Source organism: Berghia stephanieae, chromosome 15 (genome assembly GCF_034508935.2).
Source record: "Berghia stephanieae isolate SIO BIC M18660-M18661 chromosome 15, UCSD_Bste_1.3, whole genome shotgun sequence".
Classification (NCBI taxonomy): Eukaryota; Metazoa; Mollusca; class Gastropoda; order Nudibranchia; family Aeolidiidae; genus Berghia; species Berghia stephanieae.
In genome coordinates this window covers 7806502-7815456 of record NC_088374.1, presented here as the reverse complement: position 1 = coordinate 7815456, position 8955 = coordinate 7806502, and the positions used below count along the sequence as shown (strand labels likewise).

At 33.5% G+C, this 8955-nt stretch overlaps 1 pseudogene; it reads left to right on the top strand.

Moving 5' to 3' along the window:
* The first annotated feature begins 1364 nt into the window (after positions 1-1364).
* The window catches only part of LOC144960762 (multidrug resistance-associated protein 1-like), a 17464-nt pseudogene continuing 9873 nt past the window's right edge, over positions 1365-8955 (top strand).

Below are 8955 nucleotides of genomic sequence, written 5' to 3'. Positions count from 1 at the left end.
AACGACGGCCATCTTGGTTCTAAACAAAGAAAATCATTACTTTTTATTCTTCATGCTGGCTAGAACTTTTAATTCCCTTTTCATGTGCCTTGTGACCAGAATGTGTAAAAGTCAAAACATGATCAAAGTTATGGGGTTTTTTTTCCTCTGGATACGCTTTTATGCTCGCCGGAGAAATATTTCATACGGGCGTCCGCTATTGTTCCGATAGTTTAGAGCCAGTGTTACTAAGTTACCATGCGTCATTTGGAAGGAAGTGACGTTACACCTATTGAAGAGTATTAAGACATTTTAGGCAAACTGAAATTGGATTTCGTTAATGGTAGAATGATAACGTATCCGCCAATCTTATTGCCTGAGGTTCAAGGTAGATATTAAAAGAAAAAAAAACAACAACATGTTTTAAATGCTACATCAAGGAATGTCCATGTGTGATCTTTTGATAGAACTAAATTTTCGTCACTCAGGTGTTTGTTATTGTTTTTTTGTTATCCGAGTTCATGAGTAATTCTCACTTAACTGTATTAACAAATTAGAGGTTAAGGTTACGCATAGTTTTGTGTAATCTCCGTTATACTTGCGGATGGCAATATTGTGGGTTTTTAGCCAAGTACACAAACTATATATATATATATATATATATATATATATATATATATATATATATATATATATATATATATATATCTTTAAATGATCAAATTAAGAAATAGGGAAGCAGCCACTGGTGTAAGAAAAATTGTATGTGTTGTTTGATGCAAGCGATGGATCACATGATAAAACGCGTACATCTGTTAATAATGTACGCTTCTTTTATCTATTTGTATTTATTAAACGAATTATTTTAATCGTGCCGAATAACACAACGAGCTTGCGAGTATGTGTTACTGTACGATAATGATATAACGAGTTTAACAAATACAGAGAAACGAATGAATACGTTTATTTTTCACGAGTAAAATAATAAAGATACTTTGTAATAGTATGTCTATTCACAGTAAGATAACCTTTCTCCTTCTGCTTGAATGACAATGCGATGGAAAACTAGAAAACAACAACTTTGGATTTATATTCATGCGCACCAACAGTTATGGGTCAGCATGGGTCAACGATACAGTCTTTGCTTCGTACCCAAAAGGTACCGAGTTCGAGCACCCGCCGCGTTGTGTGGGATTGAGCAAGTCACATCGCCCTAGCTCACTCTGCGGCTGACGCCTGGGTTATTCCAGTCTTACCGTGAAATAGACCTTAAAGACATATTTCCCCATGGGTATGAATAAAATGTTTTTTTTTTAAATATTTATTTCATTATTTATAATTACCAATCAGCTGTCTTTTTAACCGCCTTATTTTACACCAATAACATGAGCGAAATAGTTGGAGTCATTGAAGAATCCAAGTTATCCGAGTTTATGAGTAATTCTCACTTAACTGTATTAACAAATTAGAGGTTAAGGTTACGCATAGTTTTGTGTTTTCTCCGTTATACTTGCGATGGCAATATTGTGGGTTTTTAGCAAAGTGCACACTATATATATACATATATGTATGTATATATATATATATATATATATATATATATATATAAATATATATATATATATATATATTATATATATATATATATATATATACTATATATATATATATTATATATATATATATATATATATATATATATATATATATATATATATATATATATCTTTAAATGATCAAATTAAGAAATAGGGAAGCAGCCACTGGTGTAAGAAAAATTGTATGTGTTGTTTAATGCAAGCGATGGATCACATGATAAAGCGCGTACATCTGTTAATAATGTACGCTTCTTTTATCTATTTGTATTTATTAAACGAATTATTTTAATCATGCCGAATAACACAACGAGCTTGCGACTATGTGTTATTGTACGATAATGATATAACGAGTTTAACAAATACAAAGAAACGAATGAATACGTTTATTTTTCACGAGTAAGATAATAAAGATACTTTGTAATAGTATTTCTATTCACCGTAAGATAACCTTTCTCCTTCTGCTTGAATGACAATGCGATGGAAAACTAGAAAACAACAACTTTGGATTTATATTTATGCGCACCAACAGTTATGGGTCAGCGTTGGTCAACGATACAGTCTTTGCTTCGTACTCAAAAGGTACCGAGTTCGAGTACCCGCCGCGTTGTGCGGGATTGAGCAAGTCACATCGCCCTAGCTAACTCTGCGGCTGACGCCTGGGTTATTCCAGTCTTACCTTGAAATAGACCTTAAAGACATATTTCCCCATGGGATTGAATAAAATGTTGTTTTAAAAAAATATTTATTTCATTATTTTGGCGCTGATATAACCTAAATGTGTTGCAAGCGCCGAAAAACCCTTATAAACATAAACAAAAACATTTCATTATTTATAATTACCAATCAGCTGTCTTTTTCACCGCCTTATTTTACACCAATAACATGTGCAAAATATTTGGAGTCATAGAAGAACATTTTCAATGTACCCCTTCAAGTCATTATTTACAGATTAAATATTTACTAAGAAATGACAGGGTTTTCCAATGAGAGGGGTGGAATATATAGCTATTAAATTGTCCCAACTCCGGGATCCTCTGTAGTGTATTGGTAGCACGTTTGACCGGTAATCAGAAGGTCTGAGGTTCGATCCCCAATGGAAGGAGACTGAATTTTGGGGATGGTGGGTTTTTTTTTTTTTTCTTGTATTTTTTTCTCTTGCTTATGTCTGACTCATTCCATGCATACTTGTTCAGATCTTTATCTTATAAAATTGCCTGCTCATTAACTTCTTCATTGAATATAAATTGTTTCATTTTATTTATGTTTTATTTATTATTGTATCTGTCTTGATATATTTCACAATAATCTCACGTGATATGGGTGATATTTGACAGATAACATGGATTAACAAGACACATGGGTGAAGCTATACAGGAATATTATGTCCAATTTTGTGGCTTTTTTTCTTTGTAGTTGTGAAAATATAAATCGTAATGAATTACCAATGAGATTGTGGTTAGGATAAAAGCAGGTCTAAACGAAACGTCCACCTAAGCTGGATAATTGAATGAAGAGGGCTTTCAAGTAGCCCGTTCATAATTGCTTCAGCATCAATCTCGTTCTGAGCAATTGCCTGGTTGGTTCATTGTCGTGATGTGCTGGAATATAAATGTAACAATAAATGAACAAACTAATGGTTCTGGCTAAAAACCCTTCTGCAGTCAATAAGAAAAATAGAAAAAAAAAGTTATAGCATCGTATCGACGGGTCTAGTCTCATCATCATCATCATCATCATCATCATCATCATCATCATCATCATCATCATCATCATCATCATCATCATCATCATCATCATCGTCGTCATCGTCGTCATCATCATCATCATCACCATAATCATCATCATCATCATCATCATCATCATCATCATCATCGTCGTCATCATCATCATCATCATCATCGTCGACGTCGTCGTCGTCGTCCTCGTCATCATCATCATCATCATCATCATCATCATCATCATCATCATCATCATCATCATCATCCTCATCCTCATCATCATCATCATCATCATCATCGTCGTCGTCGTCGTCGTCATCATCATCATCATCATCATCATCATCATCATCATCATCTTGATAATAACAATATTTAAAAAAAACAGATGGATAGATCAAAACCTTTTTTTTTTTTTAGATTGGGCGATTGAAGAGATTCTGCAATGACATAATTTATTAAGGACAACAGACAAAGAATTATAGAAGCTGATATACAGAGAAGTGATGAGACATGGAATGAGATATATAAAAAAAAATTAGCTCAGGATAGAGATGGATCGAAACTGTTTGTCTGTAACCTCTACCCTGACCCAGGGTGAAAAAGGCAATGATGATGATGATGATGATGATGATGGTGATGATGATGATGATGATAATGATGATGATCCACGAGTGATTCAAAGTCCTGAATAATATAGGATCTAAGGAACTAAACTTTACTTTTTCAACGAGATTTTTGAAGTCAAAAAAGGCGAAAGCAGCTCAGTAGCTGGAGCCAAAAATCGGATTCTACGAATTATTCGTACTACTATGCAAGTCTGACCTACACCCAATGCTTTCATCGTTTACAGCTTTTGGTCCGTTAATTATTTCGTTAAATGTTGTTAGTTTTTACATCATAATTATTTGGTACAATTAATGGATAATTGCAATATATAACACTAATGAGTTGTACGGAATTTGACATTTAATTTACATTTTTTGCATCAGCTTGATCGTTTAGAATTGGGTTGGGCGAAGTGTCCGAGTGGTTTAGTAATTGCACTGTGACCCGAAAGGTTAGGGGCTCGAGCCCCGCGGCAAACACTCGTCTTTAATATTTTTTGTTGTTTTGTTTTGTTTACTTGGGCAAGTGTATTAACCGCCAATTTACTCACTTGGACAACATGGGTAATTTTTGTGGAATGCCTAGGCGACGATATAATATATACCCGAACGTTTCGGGTTTTTCCATTTGTCAACAAACCAGGATGTGAATGAAACACTAAGACGAATGTGATAATGTGGTCGTGGCGTTGTTAAGACGAATAAACAAAAATCAATGATGGGGCAGGAAATTGTATGCTACTTTGTAAGGAAGAACGAATTAAAGTAGACCAATATCTATTTATAAAGGGTGCGCAATTAATTAAGTCCAAAGAGGGGAGTATAGACCGTGAAATAAAATTAAGTGTGTAGATACTATTGTCGGAAAACAAATACAAATAGAATTGGAAATAAATACAAAATATAAGGGATGTAACTATTGCCCATCGATGCTCTTGTTTATTCGTCGTAACAACGACACTACCAGATTATCTCATTCGTCTGTAGAGATTCATTCATCCCGTTTTGTTTGTAAAAGGGAAACCCGAAACATCCGTTTTATCTGTTTTCGTATATTAAATCCAAGCTTCCACTAAATTTCATTATATTGTTATTTCTTTTATTCTTCGAGCTTCGAGGAGCAACGTTTACATTACCCTATAGGGAATGAGATTATCGGAAGAGTAGCGTCCCTTGATTGGACGTCACCCATAGTCTGTGACGTCACCGACGGAAAAGTTATTAGAGAGAGAACGCCATGTTGGTTGTGCTGACGTCACAGACTATGGGTGACGTCCAATCAAGGGACGCTACTCTTCCGCTAATCTCATTCCCTATAGGTAAATGGCATATTAACTTAAAGCCATTATCGGTACAATTATGTCACTAGGACATGAGATTTGTGATCTAATTAATTCTCTCCTTACTCAACAGTTTCAGGATTTTTCCAGAAAGGCCATACCTTAGCAGCATAAAACATGATTTTTTAAACTCTAACTCATAAGTAAATGAATACATGCTATACCTCCATTGTTTTGTTCATTAGAACGCGTTAATTTATTTATGTATGACAAGTTAGAGTTTCATAGAATTTTGTACGGAAGAAATTTAATTGATAATCGTAACAAATGTTAACCCTTTCCTTACCAGCCAGTTTCAGAACTTTCCGCAAAACTTCACATCCACCCAACACAAAAATAGATTTTTCTTAATTAAACAGAAGCTTAACAATACATAATATTGTTCAGCAAAATGAGCTCTACAATACAGTGTCAAGTTTTTATGGCTTTTAACAAACACATTTTCTTCAAAGTTTATGGGAAACAAAAATAATCAGATGAGAAAGTTGTTTTGGTTGCATCGTGCGGAATGTGACGATTTTCCTGTAGTTGGTAAGGAGAGGGTTAAACATGACATTTGTGATTGAATTAATAAGAACTTGTGACCTAATTTAACAAACCGGAAAGGTCGCGATATCTCAGTGGGTAGAGCACTCTCTTCACACACAATAGAAACCGAGAGCGATCACGGATGCATTCAAGATTTTTTTTCCTGACCCCCCCCCCTTCCCCCCCCCCCCCTTTCTTCCCACTGTCCAGGTCCACCCAGAAACGATTGGGTAGTTGGGTATGTTTGATCTGGCAGAAAGTACCTGGCCGTTAACATCGTTGTCTCTGTCCGCTAACAGTGTAATAATAAGTAGCATGTTTCATGTCTAGTCCTACACGTTAATTGTATTCAACAGTCTGATGACACGTCGCCCAGCAACGGCGGCCATCGTGTTCCTTGCGATCAGAATTTGTAAAAGTCAACACATGATCAGATTTTTAATGTTTTTGTTTTTTTAAATCTCCGCATACGCTTTTATGCTCGTCGGAGAAATATTTCATAAGGGCGTCCGCCATTGTTCCGATAGTTTAGAGCCAGTTACTAAAGTTACCATACGTCATTACGAGGGAAGTGACCTTACGACTGTTGAAGCATATTGATGATGTTTTTCTCTGGACCTCCTCTAAAACAATTGAGCTTTTATATAGCGCAATATACTCTTATCGTGCTCAAAGCGCTTTACAAGGGGTTTCTGACCAACAGCAACTTTGAACATATAGAACGAGACATGACGAATGCTAGGCGCTATTACAATTTCATTTTTTTTTGTCCGACATAGACAACGCTGTTAAAGACCAGGCACTCATTTTACACCTGAGTACCGTGAGAGAATGTCAGTAAAGAGCCTTTTTCAAGGATTCAACTATGCGCCGAGCGAGCGTGGCTCGAACGCTGGACCTTCCGGTCCGAAAGCGAGTGTCCTACCACTAAACCGCATAGCCACTTTGAGTTACGGTTAGTGGTATTGCGATAAATAAAAGCTCTAATTTCTATCAACAGGAATATTCCTTAATGTCCAATATGAGCATATTAGAGGGTAAAGATATTGCTTAAAAAATTTAAAAAGAAACAGAGAGTGTCTGAAACGGGGCTCGATACAGAAACCTTCCGGGTTAAAGTACAATGCATCAACCACTCAGCGACATCACCATCATCCCACGTTTTGTCCCCATTTATATTATTATGAATAACATTTTTTTAAAGTCTCTATTCCATCGTTTTTTATACATTGTCCTTTAGAAACATCAACTCTCTCCTTACCGGTCATTTTCTGTATTTTCCCCAAACGTCACACCCAACCTATACAGAAACAGATTTATTTCACTTAAACACAATAGCAGTCAGTTTTCCTACTCATATTTTGTTCTCCTAAACGATCTCTTCAACACAATGTCAATATACTTTGACTATAGGGAATGAGATTAGCGGAAGAGTAGCGTCCCTTAATTTGACGTCACTCATAGTCTGTGACATCACCGGCGGAAAAATTATTAGAGAGAGAACGTCATGCGTCTCTCGTCCTCGCTTCTGGTGAAAGCGGCTTGAGACAGTTCAAAATAAATTAACGTTCTCTCTGTAAGGTGACGTCCAATCAATGGACGCACTCTTCCGCTATTCTCATTCCCTATAGCAAACATTTGTGTTCAAATACTATGATGTACAAAACAAATCAGAAGTGGAAAAATGTTGACTGCATCGCAACGAATGTGACGATTTTTCTATGGGTGGTAAGGAGGGGGTTGACCATCTCACCAACTATAGGAAAATCGTCACATTCGTTACGATAAAACCAACATTTTTCTTATTCAATTTTCTTTTGTACATCATAAAATTTAAAGAAAAAGAACAGTGTGTTGTAGAGCATGTTTTTCTAAAGAAATTATTTATCGCAAGAAATTACGGCTATTGTGTTTGACTGATAAAAAATCTATTTTGTTGTTAGTTGGGTGTGAAGTTTTGGGGAAAATCCTGAAAATGACTGGAAAAGAGCGGGTTAAACGGTATAACTTCATCACCTTATAAGCTTCACGTTGCGTGTTGCTGTTGGCTAATGAGTCACACATTGGATCTCGTTAAATGGACGATGTTCTTCAGAAAATCAAAAGTTCATCTATTTGTTTTATTTATTTATTGATTTCTTCGTTCTATTAGGACGGTCATTCTAGGCTGGCGTAAGGACCTGGAAGAAGACGATCTGTTTGACCTTCACCCCAACTACGCCAATGAGAGTTTGATGCCAAGATTTGAAGAAAAATGGAACCGGGAAGTGTTGAAATGTCGTAAGAAAAGGTGAATTGCCGTGACGGTTTATGATAATTAAGTTATATTAATGACGATAATAGTAATAATAATAAATAAATAATAATAATAATAATAATAATAATAATAATAATAATAATAATATAATAATAATAATAATAATAATAATAATAATAATAATAATAATAAATAATAATAATATAATAATAATAAATAATAATAATAATAATAATAATAATAATAATAATCAATAATAATAATAATAATAATAATAATAATAATAATAATAATAATAATAATAATAATAATAATAATAATAATAATAATAATAATAATAATAATAATAAATAATAATAATAATAATAATAATAATAATATAATAATATAATATAATAATAATTAATAATAATATGATAATAATAATACTAATAATAATAATAATAATATAATAATATAATATATAATAAATAATAATAATAATAATAATAATAATAATAATAATAATAATAATAATAATAATAATAATAATAATAATAATAATAATAATAATAATAATAATAATAATAATATAATAATAATAATAAAATATATAATAATAATAATAATAATAATAATAATAATAATAATAATAATAATAATAATAATAATATATTATTCAAAGGGTAATCAAAATTATATAATATAGATCTAATCCTCTTCATTGGGTTCATTATTAGATCTAAACGCTCAGTGTAAACGAGGACGCTCAGGACAATGTCCATGAATCTTGATTGTGATTGTAAATGGGAAAGTTAGTAGAATATGATGTGCCACAGGGGTCTGGTTTAGACCCTATCCTTTATACCCCATATACATTACCATGGGCAATGAAATATACGTTCTTATTTTGTTAGACTATACTTTTTCTGTTTATGACATGCGCTATTA